The following is a 19,861-nucleotide window of genomic DNA, read 5'->3' on the forward strand; positions in this document are numbered from 1 at the left end:
ACCCTTTCATTTGTCATCTAAGCACAATTTTGTTTTTATAATTTGTTTTATTAAATTCATTGGCATTTGAGTTTTTCATAAAGTATAAAATGATATTTTATGGTGTTTTTCTACAAAATAATCTATTGTTCCCTCAGTGGTTTTGTGAATAATTTACTCTTTCCTTATTAAGTTGTGTATAAGATATGTGTGTGTGAGAGAGAAGTCATTTTTCTGAATCTCCTGATACTTATCAGTTAATTGGTAAATCAGAAAAACTGATTAAAGGAAAGCATGATGAAAAGTGTGGTACTTACCCTCCTTGAATACTTCACTCATTGAATTTATCTGTCAATCTTTTAACATGATTCCAGGGTATGTGTCCATTGATTGGAAGCGCTCAATTCTCCTTCTTATGTAAACTACACCCATGCTACATTCAGATATCTTCTGGATTTAGTTACTTTAAGGTGGAGAGAGACAAGTTGCATAAACTAATCAAGATCAAGATCCTTGTATATTTTTTATGATTTTTATTTTTAGTGGTTTGGTTTGGTAGTCTTTCTATAGCATTCAATATAGTTTTCAGTACAGCAATAACTCCTTTCACATTCATATTTCATTTGTTCTTCACAATAATAAAATGAAGTAATTATAACACAAAATCAACTGTATAAACAGATTGTAGACACATCACTGACTTGGAAAACAAATGACTTTTAGTGCAACAGAGTGTGTGTGTATAATGCATATATATCTCAATCCTTGAGTGCTCTAGGTTCTAGGCATCAATCATTTTGCTTTGTAGAGAGAATGGTGAGTGTTGGATTGTGCAAAGTTCATTGAAAGAGTGTGAGTGAACATGAGTTTGTGTTTATATAATATGTTTGGGGATGACTCTTCTTTTTCAATAATTTTTTTCAGTTTCCACATGACTTTTTTTTAATGTTATCTTTATAGTTTTTAGAACAAAACCTCCCACCTTATTACTTGTTTTAATGTTCCTTGTGAATCTCAACTGTGAAATCTTCCAGATAAATATTAGAAGAATTTAGAATAATTTTATATATTCAGAAAAAAATAATCAACTGAAATCTTCATTGCATTTTTCTCATGCCTATAGAATGACTAGAAAAGATTTTATTTTTCTAGACACAGGTTATGGCTCTTTACTATCCTGATCTTCATAGGAAAACATCATTGACTTCTTACTGTGCTGTACGGTATCTGCTGTGGTCTCTCCTTACCCTGCACATTCCATCGACCAGGAGATATGAGTTCAGCACTGGGAAACTTGAAGGTTTCTTGGCTCCTGTGTTTGAAATGAGGCTTTGGATCCCTGTGTCCTCTCCCAGGCTCCTCCTTCTCTCTTTCTCCTGAAATCAGCTCTCTGCTCCAGACACCAGCCACTCACCACTCCAGGAGCAACTCACTGTTAGATGACTTCCATGAGACTTAGTTGAAATACACTTATAATATACCCTCAGATGAATTCCTTTCTAGGTATTTGCTTTATGATTAGGTTGTGCGAGATGAAAAGGGATTCTCAATTCTGATAGCACAATTACACCCTGAAACTGAGAAATTAAGAAACCTGGGCAAGGGAGTGGAAGGAATAAGTTAGGAGTTTGGCTTTAACAGATACACACTAGTAAATAGCTGAGAAAAGAAGAGAACTGAAAGGCAAAGGAGAAAGGGAAAGATATACCCATCTAAATGCCCAGTTTCAGAGGATAGCAAAGAAAGATAAGAAAGCCTTCTTAAGTGAATAATGCAAAGAAATAGAGGGAAACAATAGTATGGGAAAGACAAGAGATCTCTATCTTTGAAGATGTCAAAGGAATATTTCCTGCAAGGATGTGCACAATCAAGCACAAAAAATGGTAAGGATCTAACAGAAGCAGAAGAGATTAAGAAGAGATGGCAAGAATACACAGAAGAACTATGCAAAAAAAGTCTTTTACTGTCTCAATGACCCAATGACCACAATGCTGTGGTCACTTACCTAGAGCCAGACATCCTGCAGTACGAAGTCAAGTGGGCCTTAAGAAGCAATTCTGTGAACAAAGCTAGTGGAGGTGATAGAATCCCAGCTGAGCTATTTAAAATCCTAAAAGATGATGTCATTAAACTGTTGCACTCAACGTGCTAGCAAATTTCGAAAACTCAACAGTGGCCACAGGACTGGAAAAGGTCAGTTTTTATCCCAATTCCAAAGAAGGACAATGCTGAAAAATGTTCGAACTACCATACAACTGTGCTCATCTTGCTCACACGGTAATGCTCAAAATCCTTCAAGCTAGGCTTCAGTAGTACATGAATTAAGAACTTCTAGAAGTGCAAGCTAGGTTTAGAAAAGGCAGAGGAACCAGAGATGAAATTGCCAACATTTGTTGGATCACAGAAAAAGCAAGAGAGTTCCAGAAAAACATCTACTTCTGCTTTATTGACTACACCAAAGCCTTTGACTGTGTGGATCACAACAAAATATGGAAAATTCTTTAAGAGACAAGAATACCAGATAATCTTACCTGTTTCCTGAGAAACCTGTACGCAGGTCAAGAAGCAACAGTTAGAACTGGATATAGAACAATGGATTGATTCATAATTGGGAAAGGAGTATGACAAGACTGTATATTTTCTCCCTGTTAATTTAACTTACGTGCAGAGTACATTATGTGAAATGCCAGGCTGTATGAATCACAAGCTGGAATCAAGATTGCTGGGAGAAATATCAACAACCTCAGATATGCAGATGACATCACTCTAATGGTGGAAATAAAGAGGAGCTAAGCAACCTTTTGATGAGGGTGAAAGAGGAGAGTAAAAACTTACTTAAAAGCTTAAAACTCCACGTTCAAAATACTAAGATTATGGCATCTGGTCTCATCACTTCATGGCAAACAGAAGGGGAAAAATTGGGAACAGTGGCAGATTTTGTTTTCTTGGGTTCCAAAATCACTGAAGATGGTGACTGCAGCCATGAGATTAAAAGACACTTGCTCCTTGAAAGGAAAGCTCTGAGAAACCTAGACAGCATATTAAAAAGCAGAGACATCACTTTGCTGACAAAAGTCTGCATAGTCAAGGCTGTGGTTTTTCTAGTCGTCTTGTACGGATGTGAGAGTTGGACCATAAAGAAGACTGAGAGTCAGAGAATTGATGCTGTTGAATTGTGGCGCTCCAGAAGACTCTTGAAAGTCCCTAGGACTGCAAGCAAATCAAATTAGTCAATCCTAAAGAAAATCAACCCTGAATATTCATTAGAAGGACTGATGCTGAAGTTGAAGCTCCAATACTTTGGCCACCTGACGCAGAGAGCCAATTTATTGGAAAGGACCCTGAAGCTGGAAAAGATTGAAGGCAAGAGGAGAAGGGGGTGACAGAGGACTAGATAGTTGGATAGCATCACCGATTCAATGGACATGGATTTCAACAAATCCTGGAAGGTAGTGAAGGATAGGGAAGCCTGGCGTGCTGCAGTCCATGAGTCACAAAGAGTCAGACATGACTTAGGTGCTGAACAACAAAACAACAACACTACTACGTATCAAAAAATAAACAACTGGGACCTAGTACGTAGCACAGGAGCTATATTCAATGTCTTGTAATAGTTTATAATGGAGAAGAACATGAAAAAGAATATATTACATAACATATGTAAATGTGTGTGTGTGTGTGTGTATTACTGTGGGAAGTGACTGGACCATATGATAACATCATTACATGTTGCCAACACTAAGCTGATGAGTGGGGCTTGGACCACCTTGCATATACCACCTTCTATAGCATTGCACAAACAGCATAAGCACAATTGGATCTAAAATTGACTTCTCTGAAGTCTTGCCACCTACCTACTCCAACACTGTGTCCAAGAAGTGGCCACCAGGGTGTCTGCCTTCTGTTCCCACCAATATTCCTGCTGCCCTCACCATTCACACAGGTCTAGCTTTAAAAAGAGATACATTGAAACTCTACCATAAAATAGCTGATAGTTATGCTGCTTGAAACACCTAATCAACATATTTTACTATTTTACTAATTTTAGAGTAACACATGTTTCACCCTAAAATTTTCCTAAAAATATGATGAAGCTTCTAAATTACCAACTGGTGTTCAATGAAAAAAAAAGTCTCTGCAAAAAATATTACATATGAATTTTTAGCTGCATAACAATTTCTATCTTAGCCTAGTTCATAAGATTTCCTGAGCGTGTTGCTTCTACCTTAAAGTGACAAAATTTCTCTTGGATCTTAATGAGTCAGTCAGTGGGTTGGTTACTAAACATTATCACTTCATCTTTAAGGTATTAGAAGTAGTTAATAAAATTCAGTGCAAGACAATACCCCGAACAAAACCCTAACAGCCTTTGCAAAAAATGATAGAAATTTGAGTAGGTTAGGTAAGTATACTTAATAAACTTTTGCACTCCATAAAAACCACAACTGAAGGTGATACAATACGGTACCTTTAATAACGTGTAAGACTTCCCTGTGGCTCAGATGGCAAAGAATCTGCCCGCAATGCAGGAGAGTCGAGTTTGATCTCTGGGTAGGGAAGATCCCCTGGAGAGTGAATGGCTACCCTCACCAGTATTCTTGCCTGGAAAATCCCATGGACAGAGGAGGTCGGCGGGTTACAGTCCATGGAATTGCAAAGAGTCAGACATGACTGAACAACTAACACTTTCACACTTTCACTTTTTCTCAAGTGTCTCATAAACTGATTCATGTTATACATACAGAAGGTGGGTGTAATAGTTTTGGTAAATAAATGTGCAATTCTTTTGTAAGAAAAAAAAGAGGTACATTGATCTTTCTAAAGAGGCACTTATTGAATTTAGTTGGATGTTAATGACTATTTTCTTTTTGTAACTTATTATGAGGACTCTCTTGTGTGTGTCTATCTTTTATATTGTGTTTTCCCCCTTGTGCTCAGCCCCCAGGGCTAGTTTGTAAAGACACTTGTCCATGCTGTGCTGTGCTGTGCTGTGCTTAGTCACCTGGTCATGTCTGACTCTGCTACCCCATGGACTATAGACCTCCAGGCTTCTCTGTCTATGGGGATTCTTCAGGCAAGAATACTGGAGTGGGTTGCCATGCCCTCCTCCAGGGAATCTTCTCAACCCAGGGATTGAACCCAGGTCTCTCTCATTGCAGGCAGATTCTTTACCATCTGAGCCACCAGGGAAGTCCAAGAATACTGGAGTGAGTAGCCTGTCCCTTCTTCAGGGCATCTTCCCAACCCAGGAATCTAACCAGGGTTTCCTGCATTACAGGTGGATTCTTTATCAGCAGAGCTACCAGGGAAACCCATACTTGTCCATAATTTTATGCTTTTATAAAATACCAGTTTCAGTCATGTGAAATTCCCAATTTGGGAATCAAAATGTTCAATGCTAGCAATTTTGATTTGACCTAAATAGAATTGTGAAATAAATGTCATGACAAAAATATTGAAATACCAATCGGCAATCCTTTTTTATTTCCGCATAGTCTCTTGCAGTTCTCTCACTTGATGGAGGTGATTGGTCCTGGGGATGGATGTGGCATCCTTCGTGTCCCCAAAGCCTAAGCTCTCTGACAGTGGTTTCAGCTGAATAGAAGGGGAAGACTGGTTGTCACAACTGGGGAAGGAGTGAATGGTACTGGCATCTAGGGGGTAGAGACCAGGGATGCTGTCAAACATTCTCCAGTGCTCAGGACAGCCCTACAACAGAGAGGTATATGGCCCAGAATGGCCATAGCCCCTGCCTCAGGGGAATTTAGGAAAGTTAACAATAAACAAAATATTTTAGAGAAACATCAAGGAAGGACAGATTCCTTCCCTCCCACACATCTTTCTTTTTCCACCAAGACTAGAAAAAATATTGTGTCAAATCACCAGTGAGAAAGAGAGAAAGCAGGAGGCAGCTTCTCTGTTCTCCAGGAATTTATTCAGAATTTGCGTAGAGCAAGCATTAGGGGAACTACAAAATGTGCTGGACACGTTTTATAAACTATTTCAGAATAAAGTGTGAAATTAGCATTTCAGTCTGATTCATTCTTAGTGATTATTTATTCACTGACATCAAGTGGTCTCCCAAATGCCACTTTCTCTGGCCTTTCTCTGCTGCCATAGACAGGAACCAAGTGTCAGGAGAGAGCAAGCATCTAGAAAATGCTTCCAGACTCTAAAGGGATCTTGAATGCTTCATCTCTGACTCTAACCTGTTCAGGTTTCCCAACTGCTCACATTTTGACATGTGTTTATCTGAGGCAGGATTAACAAACAGCCCCATTCATTCATTAATCCAACACCTCAAGCTCAGAGTATACACAGCTCTTGTCATTAATCCTCTCTATCTTTTCATGGCAGCCGCTGAAATAAACCACTCCAGGCAATTATAATTGCCTTTAAAGCCTCATCCTACAGTAGAAAAGGGTCTCAAGGATTTGGGGGTAGGAAATTATAAATGCAAGAGTAAGGTGCATCTTTAATTCTAAATATTCAAATGAACTTGATTTTTCTTGATTTGCGTAAAAATTCCTGTTTTTATAATATTTATAAAAACATTTTCCTGAATGCCTTTAAACTAAAATAAGCTTTATTTTTTTTTAAGAGTGTGTTTGGGATTGTAGGGTAAGAAAAGGAGGAGAGAATAGAAATGGTACAAAATATGCCCTGAAGAAAGATTTGTTCTTTTTTTTTTTTTAGAGGATACAAAAATTCTTCCCACTCTTGAATTTCTGTAACAAATAAATTGGAAAGGACTACTCTTCTGAAGGCCTATCTTTAAGGACGTTTCTATTTCTATGGGGAGATCCCAGTGGAAGGCAGAGTAGCATAAATTGTGATGATTATGCAGTGGAGAACTTCAGAGAGTTCTGCAAATTAATTGTTAAACATAGGCATTATTAAAAATTAAATTATATAAACTTAGAATTAAATTACATTAGAGACAAATGTAATGAATACTCAAAGTGCATCCCTGACTAATTATTTGATGATATTTTACTGCTGTGTATTTTATCTGTAGGATGGATGGTGGTGGTGTAGCTGGTAACTCATGTCCAACTCATGAGACCCCATGGACTGTAATCCGCCAGGCTCCTCTGTCCATGGGATTTCCCAGGCAAGAATACTAGAGTGGGTTGCCTTTTCCTTCTCCAGGAGATCTTCCCCACCCAGGGATCAAACCTGGGTCTCCTGCACTGCTGGTGGAATCTTTACGCACTGAGCCACCAGAAAAGCCCTGTAGGATGGATATGTTATCTAACAATGTGCTATGGTGCACCTCTTCCTAACTCCACATTCTCTGATACCATGATGGAAGTTGAAGCTAACCACAGTGGAAATATTCACACCAAGGAAATTGGCAAATGCTATCAATCAGGTTTTTCTTAATCTACCCTACGCCCTCTCCACCGACTGTTAAATATTCACCAGCACACCAATGCTAGTAACTATAACAACATAAGCAAGAGTCCCTGGAAAGCATCTGTCACATTGCTATCAAAAGTAGGAAATATGATAGGAAGTAAGTAGGAAAAACCAAAGTGGACTGACTTCACTCATGGTGGATTCAAGGTGCAAGACCTCCATTCTAAGACAAACAGGCAAGGCTTAGGCTGGATGGTGGTGCTCTCCTGTGTGTTCTAGGCTTCTTAAAGAGAAAACGTTATGGCAGGTGGGAAAGTGTCCTACAAGTAGAACATGACAGAGTAGGGAAGACTTTGAGATGAGGAGATGATGAGGTGAAGCGTAAAAAGCTAAGACGATGCCTCACTATGGTTTGTCATATGACTCTGCACAATCACTCTACTTCTCCAAACAGATGTTTCAAGGATTTAAAGACAGAAGTGAAAAAATTAGGTTGCACTTTAGAAAGACATTTCTGGTGTCTGGATGGAGTTTGGGAGTCAGGGGCAGCCTGGAGACAGGGAGACTGGTCAGGATGCTGAGGCTTCTCCTGCCAGTGAGACACTGAGGACAGACAGAAAGCAATTCCGTAGGGCTGGAGGGAGAGTTTTTCAATCTAGGTGTCTTTGGCTGAAGGCACACTTCCAAGCAGCCTTCCCCAGTGTCTCCGAGGTGAAGAATCTGTCTGTAATGCAGGAGACTGGGGTTTGATCCCTGAGTCAGGATGATCCGCTGGAGGAGGGCATGGCAACCCACTCAAGTATTTTTGCCTGCAAAATCCCATGAACTGAGGAGCCTGGCAGATTTATAGTCCATAGTGTCACAAAGAGTTGGACACCACTGAAGTGACTGAGCATGCATACACACTGCCAAGCACATATTAGGCACTCAGTGATTACCTGGCCAGTAAAAGAAAAATGGTTCAGTCATGTTATTTTTTGCATTCTACAGTCCTTCTTCAGCGTTAAGATTGGTTTTGTTCCAAGGCAGTAGAACAGGCTGAAATTACCTTTGCATGATCACCTAGTCCACCTCTCAATTGAGGTTATGGTTATTTTTCAATAAAATGCATCATACGTACATTGAATTTTCTCAGAAATGAAGGAAAAATTAGCAGTATAGTTTAGTGCAGTGGCTTCTGAACCGTGACCAAGATCCAAAATAAGAAATACACATTTTAGCATGACTCAGTATATGTATGTATTTTTAAAAATGTATATATGTAGAAAATAATAAACTAAATTAACATTTGCATAAAATATTATTTATTTTTATTGTGTACAAAACACATGGATATTTTTTACTCTATTCTATTTCTGTATAAAATGCTATTCAAGGCTCTCTAAATTGATTTCATGATCCATCAATGAATTAAACCCCACAAATTGGAAAACACTCCTTTGGCAGGATAAGAAAATGCCATTTATATATTTTATTCAGACATATCACATTCATCTGAACAGCAAATAAACATTTAATAGAAGAAATTAAATGTATAAGAACATTTATAAAACAATAAAATGAGAACATTGATAATATCTAGTCATAGAAAATGTTAGCTTGCCACCAGTAGCTAAGCAATTCTTCATTTTTGACAATATAGTAATCTTTGATGGCAATCACTGTACTGTTCAGGAATGTTATGGATCTGGCAATTTTCGTCAGTGGCATTTTTAGGCCTCTGTCATATCCCATGTGTGTGATCCCCCTGCTTTTTTTTTTTAATTTTATTTTATTTTTAAACTTTACATAATTGTATTAGTTTTGCCAAATATCAAAATGAATCCGCCACAGGTATACATGTGTTCCCCACCCTGAACCCTCCTCCCTCCTCCCTCCCCATACCATCCCTCTGGGTCGTCCCAGTGCACCAGCCCCAAGCATCCAGTATCGTGCATCGAACCTGGACTGGCAACTCATTTCATACATGATATTTTACATGTTTCAATGCCATTCTCCCAAATCTTCCCACCCTCTCCCTCTCCCACAGAGTCCATAAGACTGTTCTATACATCAGTGTCTCTTTTGCTGTCTCGTACACAGGGTTATTGTTACCATCTTTCTAAATTCCATATATATGCGTTAGTATACTGTATTGGTGTTTTTCTTTCTGGCTTAGTTCACTCTGTATAATAGGCTCCAGTTTCATCCACCTCATTAGAACTGATTCAAATGCATTCTTTTTAATGGCTGAGTAATACTCCATTGTGTATATATACCACTGCTTTCTTATCCATTCATCTGCTGATGGACATCTAGGTTGCTTCCATGTCCTGGCTATTATAAACAGTGCTGTGATGAACACTGGGGTACACGTGTCTCTTTCCCTTCTGGTTTCCTCAGTGTGTATGCCCAGCAGTGGGATTGCTGGATCATAAGGCAGTTCTATTTCCAGTTTTTAAAGGAATCTCCACACTGTTCTCCATAGTGGCTGTACTAGTTTGCATTCCCACCAACAGTGTAAGAGGGTTCCCTTTTCTCCACACCCTCTCCAGCATTTATTACTTGTAGACTTTTGGATCGCAGCCATTCTGACTGGTGTGAAATGGTACCTCATAGTGGTTTTGGTTTGCATGTCTCTGATAATGAGTGGCGTTGAGCATCTTTTCATGTGTTTGTTAGCCATCTGTATGTCTTCTTTGGAGAAATGCCCCTGCTTTTACAGTAAGAGCCAGCAGTGCGTCTAGATGGCAACCAACTTTCCCATCACATTTTCACTCTCAAGTAAAGTGTGTGTGCATGTGGCTCACTCAGTCATGTCCAACTCTTAGTGACCTTATGGACTGTAGACTGCCAGGTTTCTCTGTCCATGGGATTTTCCAGGCAAGAAGACTGGAGTGGGTTGCCATTTCCTTCTCCAGGGGATCTTCCCAACCCAAGCATCGAACCTGTGTCTCTTGCATCTCCTGCACTGGCAGGTGGATTCTTTACCACTACGCCACCTGGGAAGCCCACTTTCAAGTAAACCCAAACCCAAACCAGTGAAGGAACCCATTAGTATAAGAACATGGGAACAATACAGAAACCTGTTCTTGGTGCCCTGGTGTCAGTACATGAAAAAGAATATTGATTAATTTCTTCATTTAGCTTAGGTTGTATAAGTGCAAATTAATAAAATGAATTTGAAAAGTAGATACATAGTTAAGCACAAGGCTATTCACTTGGATCCTTGAAGCTCAATCTACTGTAATAAATTAATTTTTCACACTCTTTACCTTAGCTCCCAGTATCTTTCTTCCCCAGGCTGCCTCACTATCAATCTCCCAGCCTGGTCTCAAGCCCTGCTTTGGATAAATTCATGATCTGTGGAGAAAGATGTCATAGGTTCTGACCCATGATTGATGATTATCCTGCAGAACTTTAAATTCATTTGTAAAAGGGAATCAAGATGATCCTGTCAGTAGCTGCTTCTCCTTGGAGTTGAGAGAGCTGCAGAAAGTCCTTCCTGCTGAGACAGCCAATGATGGCCAAAGGTTTTTTGGTTAAGCGTTGTTATTAAAGACAGCTCACCAAATCATTGCTATGACAGAGGCTTTGTGTTTCCAATTCTTAATGAGACAAAAATGCTTTGATTAATTATATGATACTATGTCAGTAGGAACTTGGGAAATGCTTCAGGTGGCTAGAAAGCAGCCTGGAACTTTGAGCAACAAATGCTTGGATGAACTCAAGCATTCCGAAGCTTTCCTGTGCTTAATATGTTACATTGTTCTGTTGATATGTAATGTCACAGATGGTAATATTAGTCATGAAAGAACAAAGAAGCCAAGTTCATAGCCAAATGAAAGTTAAAAGGAGGGGACAAAAAGTGCATTTATCCCACCAACAGGTTTTTCTTATTGAAAACATCTTAAACACCATGGAACACCTTCCCAAGATCCATGTGTTGGCACAAGCAGATGGGAAAGATTGTAAATCTCAAAACTGGCTTAGCTCCCACTCAAGAACTAAAGCAAGGAGTGTGGTGAAATCAAATTCAGCACTGAATGGATGATCCTAATTTAACAATGGGCAGCCTTCCCACAAATTCTCATGCAAACCAGTGGTTGCTTCCTCTTTTTTTAATTAACTACACAGCCTTTTCCAACCAGAAGATTTAAATGTTTACTTCTGTTTGCTTTGCGTCATTTGCATTTCTTTCGATTCTAAAAGGAAATTAACCCCTTAGGTCTAGGAGGGCATCCCATGGAAGAAATTGGGGGAAAAAAACTGACAAAGAGAAGCTCTCCATTCTCCACATTTACTCTTGTCCAGCTAAATGAGATGGCTGGTATTTTGAATGGTAACAATAGTGGAGTAATTTACATGCAGTTGACAGCATTTCTCTGAAGACTGGAAGATAGAAAGCAAAGTCTAGATTCAAATAATGCTGTTTTTACAGAAAAAAAAAAATTCCTTAAATCCCTAAGAAGGAAGAGCAGATTAGATATTGAGTCATGTAGAGCAATGTAAAAGGTAAATTCCTTTTCTACTTGAGAAATCACAGAGAACTCTTCTCCCCCTCATGTTTCAGATGAAATGTAGGGGGCAAAGAGAAAAGAGGAGTATTTCACCTACTCAGTATCTCTATTGTTGATTCATTTTGACAGATGCATTCTCCTTGTCTAAGGCACCTGGGCTATGACTAAGAGAGGGCGCAGTAGCTGACTCTGACTACAGGAGCTATATTTGGAGGCTGCAGCAACAGAGAAGAAGGGCTGGCTTGGGTACTCTAAATGGTTGTAGTACAGGATAATTAGATGGAATTGTACACGGAAAAAATTTGTTAGAGTTACCAAAAATATTTCCTAACGAGAAGCCTGTTGTGCTCTGAAGTAGTCAAAGGGATGCAATGAATATTTCATCTCTTGAAACATTTAACAGAGAAAAGGATGCAGGAATAGAAAGTATATCTTAGAGCTATTTTCTGTTGGGTAAGACTGGAGATCATCCATCTTCCTGGCCTTTATTTCTACCTCAACTAATAGGGTGGAAAGAGTGACAGTATGGACACATAAACCATATCATTATACGAGATCAAATGTTCAGATGTGAAGCGGAGGAGATAAATCTTACGTCTATGCTTAACGTGAAAGAATAAATGTTCTTGACTTTTTCTGCTACATGGTTTCCTTTAACTGATGATTCTGCTGCAAATACTAAAGGTATTTCTAGTTCTAGAAAAGAAAGTGAAAATTTTTAATTTATTGATAATGAGTTCAGTTAGTTTATGGAGGATAAAAGAATAGTACTCACGCATTTTGAGAAAGAAAATGATTAAGGGTAGCTTTGATCATGAGAAGAAAGTTGTCTAAAGAGAAAGTACTGTTCCAGAGGGAATAAGAGAGCACTAGATTTTTGATCTAGTACTATACAACATAAAAATTATCAAGTAGTTAAATTAGGGTTTATATGCTATGGTTTACTTGACTAAAATTTTTTTTTAACCTTTTAACTAGTTGTTTGCCTCTTGAACTCTCAGAGGTGTGACTACTTAAAGACACATAGTGCAGATTCTGATTCAGGAGGTCTGAGGACGGGAACTTGATTCTGGATTTGTAATAAGCTCCCGTGTGATTCTGTGCATGGACCACACTTTGAGCAGCAAGTGTGAGAACACTGCCTGCTCCTAATCCCACATTCTTCTGCGGATACAAACTGGTAAAAGGTATTCTTCTTGTTTCATGTACATGAGGTATGAATTAATGTTATGTTTCATTATTTTTCATTATGTTTCAGTCCTCTTATATTTCCGACAGTCATATCAAAACTCTGATGGTGTATTATTAAATCATTTAAATACAGTATTCCTCAACCCTGGGTGCACATTAGAATCACCTGGAGACCTTTTGAAACATACAAATGCCCTTCCCCTACCCAAAGCCAATTAAGAATTTCTGGGAGTGAGGCCAACATATCATTTTTCTCCACATCTTTTTATGAGAAAACTTTTCAAGTTTACAGAAAAGTTGAAAGAATAATCTACTGATTGCCTCTATATGCAGCATAGTTGAAAGAATAGCTTGATGATTACTCATAAACCCATATACCTAGATCCAACAACTGTTAACAATTTGCTGTCATTATTTAGCTACACATTTTTGCTTTATATAAATCTGTGTTTCTCGATCAGGGACAATTTTGCCCTCAAAGGGACATTTAATAATGCCTGAAGAAACTTCCGGTTGTCACAACTTGGGGACAGAGTAAGTATGGGATGCTGATACCTAGAAGGCAGAGGTCAGGGATCCTGCTGAACATCCTATAATGGATAGTAAAGATTTTTCCAACCCAGAATGTCAGTCATGGTGAAGTTAAGAGACCCTGATATGTGAAAATATTTCGAAGCAATATTCACTTTTCACTCCTAAATACTTTAGTGTTTCCCCAAATGATGTTCTCCTACATGACCACAATGTAATATCACTCTTAAGAGAATGAACAGTGATTCCTTATTATCTTCTAGTACTGAGTTATATTCAGATTTTCTCCATTGTAGCCTAAATTTTTTTTTATAATTTTTGAACCACAGTCCAATTAAGTTTTGTGTCACATTTGTTTTCTTTCTTAGCCTTTAAAATCTAGATTAGTCTTCCAAACATTTTTTTAAGAGATCAGTCTAGTGGTTTGACATCTGGGATTTGGTTGGGTGTTTCCTTTTGTTTGATTGCCTAATTTGGTTTTCTATCCCTTGTTTTTCCTGTGAAGTAGATAATAGTTGTATATAAACGCTTCACTAGATTCTTGTAAATATTCTTTGCAAGAATATTTAAAGTGACTCTGTACCTATGTTACATCATAACAGGAGCTACCATAATTCCTAGCAGTGTTGCTAAATTTGATCACTTGGCTCTGGCAGTGACTGATCTCATTTTAAAGTTCATTTTCCTCTTTGTGATGAGTGAATCACTCTTTGGGATAATTCTTTGGCACCTATGAGTATCTTAGCCCCCAACAATTTTCACCTAATAGTTTTGGCATCCACTGATGTTCCTTGCCTGAGGTTGCAGACGATTCCATTTCTTCACTTATTAATGTAATGAACTTGCACAGATAATTCATGAAATTATCAACCATTAGGTGGAAGATAGATTGAAAATCACCAGGTTGAAATCTATTCCTTCATTTATTGTGAAGAAATTATTTTTAAATTCTACAATTTTCACTTGTTAGCAAGAATTCTCTTATGAGAAAAGAGCCTTGTTTGATCAACTGGAAATGAGCTACAGTTTCTTCAAAAAAGGCAGGATTATGTTTATTTCTTTCCTTTAATTCTCAATTTTCAGCTTAAATTTCAGAATAAAGAGTTAATATTATAGTCACTTTTTGACTAATTATTCCTAATAGCAGACTTTAATGCAGCTCAACATATCCATGACATAGCAGGGAGTATCATCAATTTTACACAATCAGAAAAAAAATCTACAATATTTTCTTTTCTTAAAATGGACTTTGAAAATACCATATATATTGGTATAGATGTTGGTGCATTTATATGCAAACTTTTTTTAAACTTTTAGAAAAGAAATATACCTTTAGCAAAGATACTTCTGGAAGGAGATAGGATTGAAAGTCACCAAGGTGAAATCTTTTCCTTCATAAACTGGACTACGCTTGAATTGCCTGTTCAGTCTCTCCTGAATCCATGGGTGGTAAGTGATGTGTGACAGCCAAACTTTTTTCAGACAACAATTGAACAAATATTCAGTAAGGTGCTTGGATTCAGGCTGTTATATTTGGAAATCGTCATTTTCCACAAGAGAAAAGGAACACATTACAGGAAGTAACTGGAACCAGTTTCACTCCTTTGTTTCAAAGCCTCAAATCCTTTATTTCTGAGCCTAGAGTCTCATCTTGGTGGCTTTTCTTTGGGAACAGTAACTTTTCATCTACTGGAACTTTTTCTTTCATTTTGACAAGCTACATCTGATTCTGAGGCCATATTCTAAGTCTGAACCTGGGGAGGCAAAAGGTAGTTTTTTTAAAATTCATTATCTTAGGTCTGACCATAACAAAGAAGTCTGCTTAGAGTTCATAACATGATAAATTTGTTTGTATGATGAATAAGTGGGCACTTAGCACAAAGAGTTGCAGGCACCATCCAGATGTGTCAGAACTTGAACACATGGAATTGGTCACATGGATGCTTCTACTAACTGAATGTACAGTTTGCCGAGAAGATGCATTTTTTCAAGATCTGGAAAGCCTAACAGTATCTGGCAGCTCCTTCATTTTCAAGATAACCCTGTCACTGTTTCTGGTTATGGGCAGGGGTGGGGGTGGGGTACCAAAGGAGATGGTTTGGTGGTTTGCTGAAATTGGGTGGAGGTGTTGTCATGTTGGTGCCTGAAATGAGAGCACGAATAAGCTTTAGAGGAAGGAACCTGGGTTTGTGTGACTTTTGGTCTCTTAAGTACCTAAATGGTATGGGTGTGAGGAAAGAGAAAGAAGGGGAGAAAGAAAAAGTGATGAAAAAAGAGCTATGTGGACACCAAAGCAATTGGTTACTTCAGTCAGACTTTCACATTTCAAATCTTAGCTTGGTTAGGTCCTTAATTTTTTAGCCAAGTAACTAGTGACTCCCTAAGGACCTCTTAACTCATTATTTGCTTTTGAAGATGTGACATCAAAGTGCTGCTGCTGCTGCTAAGTCACTTCAGTCGTGTCCGACTCTGTGCGACCCCAGAGACAGCAGCCCACCAGGCTCCCCTGTCCCTGGGATTCTCCAGGCAAGAACACTGGAGTGGGTTGCCATTTCCTTCTCCAATGCATGAAAGTGAAAAACGAAAGTGAAGTCGCTCAGTCGTGTCTGACTCCTAGCAACCCCATGGACTGCAGCCTACCAGGCTCCTCCATCCATGGGATTTTCCAGGCAAGAGTACTGGAGTGGGGTGCCACTGCCTTCTCCAGACATCAAAGTAACCACTTCTAAAGTTACAGAACCATCTTCTCAGTAGGCTTTTTCTTGGTCCGTAAGGTTTGACAAACTGACAGTTTGTTGTCTTGACTTGGCCAAGACTGTGTTCTATTTCTCATTCTTGTCCTTGCCACTGATGGCAGAGGAGACTGTCACAAAATAATATTTGGTCATCCTCAAAAAAAAAAAAGGGAAAGGAAAAAACTGAGCAAATGACTTTTCAATTTTATTTTCACTGAATTGACAGAATTTCTTTATTTCCTCTTACAGAAATGGCAGAGGCAGAAAAAAAAGGAGGCTACTTCCAGATGGATTTAACACCATGAGCATTTTGACCACCTTGCTTGTGCTGTTGAGGCAAAATGTTAATTTTGCTAATTTTACCCTGAGATTCAAAAGCTCCATGATGGAACCAACCACACTGATTTGTAATTTAAATATCTATTAATATATATAAAAAAAAATGTGAGAAGTCCTTTAGCTAACAGCAGCATTGCAGCTTTGAAGCACTGATCTCTCTTTAGGAAGAAATGCACTCTCATTAGAGAAAGTAAGATATTTTAGAAATATCAAGGAGCTTGGGCTACTAGATAGGATATAACACTTCTTTTCAAAATTATATTTTCTTTTCAAAATTATATTTAAGTACATGTGTAATAAAATTTCTTGTTGTTCAGTCACTAAGTTGTGATCAACTCTTTGCATAATACAATACTTATGTTTATAATTATTTAATATATTACCTATATATTAGTAAATACTTATAAATGCCCAATAATACACAAATAAAAATCGTTGCAATATTTAACTTATATGCAGAGTACATCATGAGAAATGCTGGGCTGGAAGAAGCACAAGCTGGAATCAAGATTGCCAGGAGAAATATCAATAACCTCAGATATGCAGATGACACCACCCTTAAGGCAGAAAGTGAAGAGGAACTAAAAAGCCTCTTGATGAAAGTGAAAGAGGAGAGTGAGAAAGTTGGCTTAAAGCTCAACATTCAGAAAATGAAGATCATGGCATCTGGTCCCATCACTTCATGGGAAATAGAAGGGGAAACAGTGGAAACAGTGGCTGACTTTATTTTTCTGGGTTCCAAAATCACTGCAGATGGTGATTGCAGCCATGCAATTAAAAGACCCTTACTCCTTGGAAGGAAAGTTATGACCAACCTGGTACTGCTGCTGCTGCTGCTAAGTCGCTTCAGTCGTGTCGTCGGACTCTGTGTGACCCCATAGATGGCAGCAAACTAGGCTCCACCATCCCTGGGATTCTCCAGGCAAGAGCACTGCAGTGGATTGCCATTTCCTACTCCTAGATAGTATATTGAAAAGCAGAGATATTACTTCGCCAACAAAGGTCCATCTAGTCAATGCTATGGTTTTTCCAGTGGTCATGTATGGATGTGAGAGTTGGACTGTGAAGAAAGCTGAGTGCCAAAGAATTGATGCTTTTGAACTATGGTGTTGGAGAAGACTCTTCCGAGTCCCTTGGACTGCAAGGAGATCCAACCAGTCCATCCTAAAGGAGATCAGTCCTGGGTGTTCGTTGGAAGGACTGATGCTGAGGCTGAAACTCCAATACTTTGGCTACCTCATGCGAAGAGTTGACTCATTGGAAAAGACTCTGATGCTGGGAGGGATTGGGGGCAGGAGGAGAAGGGGATGACAGAGGATGAGATGGCTGGATGGCATCACTGACTCAATGCACATGAGTTTGGGTGAATTCTGGGAGTTAGTGATAGGGAGGCCTGGTGTGCTGCAATTCACGGGGTCGCAAAGAATAGGACACTACTGAGCGACTGAACTGAACTAAAAGAAGAAACACCATGAAAAATATAGTAGAAAACAGAAATGATTTATGCAAATTCCAGTAACAATTAATCAGTACTATTAGCTTCACAGGGTCCCATTGGAAAAGCAGTAAGACTAAAGTGGAGTTTTTGAGTTGTAGAAAATTATAAAATTTCTCAGGCATGGTCCCCCATTTTTTGCTCACCAGTCCTATTACTTTTTACTTACTTGATGAAATCACTCATTAATTCATCAGATATTTATTAAAAACCTACAGTGTGCCTGGCATTAGGACAGATTTTTAGGACTGAACGTAATAATTATACCCAAGGGCCTCCCGGGGAATTTCCACCAGGTGGATACATTAATAAAGCTAGTGAATTTAATCATGAGTTTTGAGTGCTACACTAGAGGTAAATTCAGAGGTGTTGGAGCTTCAAATAAGCAAGAGGCAAGTTCAGTTTCTTGAGAAAGCTAAGTTTGGGATAGCGTGAAAATTGGAAACTGACAATGAGAGTTGCCGCGACATTCAAATAGTCACTGCTTCTTCCTAATAGTGGAAATGGTTTTCTGAGCTCAGCCTCCCAATGGTCAAACTTGAACAGTGTATGTATTTATAGTTTTATTTTGATATTTCCTTGGGCAGACAATTGCCTTCCCATTCTCATTTACATAGTTCTAGAATAAACAGAGGTATCAAGACTATGGGAATAAGTGAGGGCATCATTTGACACAGAAGGAAAACCTAGGCCGCAGTACACAGGGCACAGCAACCTAGAGGTGACAGGTGCCAGCAGAAAGGGAAAGATGACACAAAGGGCCACAGAAGGAAAAAGATAAAAGAAGAAAGAGCTGCCAAAGGGGGGGTGGGTGGGAATAAATACTTTTGAAAGTGCTTAACTTAAAATTATGCCGAGGGGACCTGCTGTTGGACGTTAAAGTAGGAACTGTAACTAAGCCCCTGAGAGCAAGGGGCTATTGTTGTTTGGGGAAGGAAGTTTACGCCAAGCCGGTTGTATGATAAAATCTGTTATGAATTCTCTCCATCTCAACATTATATTAACACACAGGGGCTCATTTTCAAAGGGCTCCAGAGGAAACAAGTCACCCTACTCCCACAAATAAATAGGAGTTGTGTGTCTGAAATTCCTCAAAGCACTGAATAAGTGAGCCCCTTTTAATGTCATTATATATTTTAACCATTTGAAACCAATTTATAACAGACATGAAAGTATTCTGTCTGCAGAGGAGTTGGCACGGAACACTTCCCACGTTCAGCTTTCCCTCTGCACCTCGTTCACAGCTCCCCGGTGTTGGTGAACTTTCTGAGCTTTTCTTCAGTCGTTCATCGCGTGAGGAGGCATTTTCCAGGGAGCATGAAGAATATAATTACAGTCTATCTCTGATTACAGAAACCTTCGGGAGTCTCTGAGATTCTCTCTCTGTGTTTTAGGAGGTTACACTTTAAAAAACAGCAAGGAATTCTCACTTCAATCTAGACAACAGTCCACTTCTATTTTAGATGTGGGCACCCCAAGTTTACAACTGCTCCTCTGTCCAGAAGGATGTGAGGGAGCCATTGAAGTAGGAGAACTGGGTCATCTCCTCTGGGACTTTGACATTTCACTGGTCTCAGACAAGCTCTGGAATCTTCCAGTGCTGCCTCTTTCCCTCTTCTCTTCCTCCCTCCCCTCCTACCTTCCCTCCATCTTTTCTTTTGTTCTTCTTTTTTGTCTTCCTTTATCCTTTCCCATTCTCTTTTTCCTGTTGTACCACAAGGAACAAAGAA

At 38.9% G+C, this 19,861-nt stretch overlaps 1 long non-coding RNA gene across 1 annotated transcript in view; it reads left to right on the forward strand.

Annotated features, from left to right (window-relative positions):
* The window catches only part of LOC129658600 (uncharacterized), a 40,537-nt gene extending 23,677 nt beyond the window's left edge, over nt 1-16,860 (forward strand). The window contains exon 3 of the long non-coding RNA XR_008717436.1: nt 16,547-16,860. This is a non-coding gene — a long non-coding RNA (uncharacterized LOC129658600). The remainder of the gene's footprint in view (nt 1-16,546) is intronic.
* Nucleotides 16,861-19,861: the final 3,001 nt, after the last annotated feature.

The sequence above is a fragment of the Bubalus kerabau genome, chromosome 8 (genome assembly GCF_029407905.1).
Source record: "Bubalus kerabau isolate K-KA32 ecotype Philippines breed swamp buffalo chromosome 8, PCC_UOA_SB_1v2, whole genome shotgun sequence".
Classification (NCBI taxonomy): domain Eukaryota; kingdom Metazoa; phylum Chordata; class Mammalia; order Artiodactyla; family Bovidae; genus Bubalus; species Bubalus kerabau.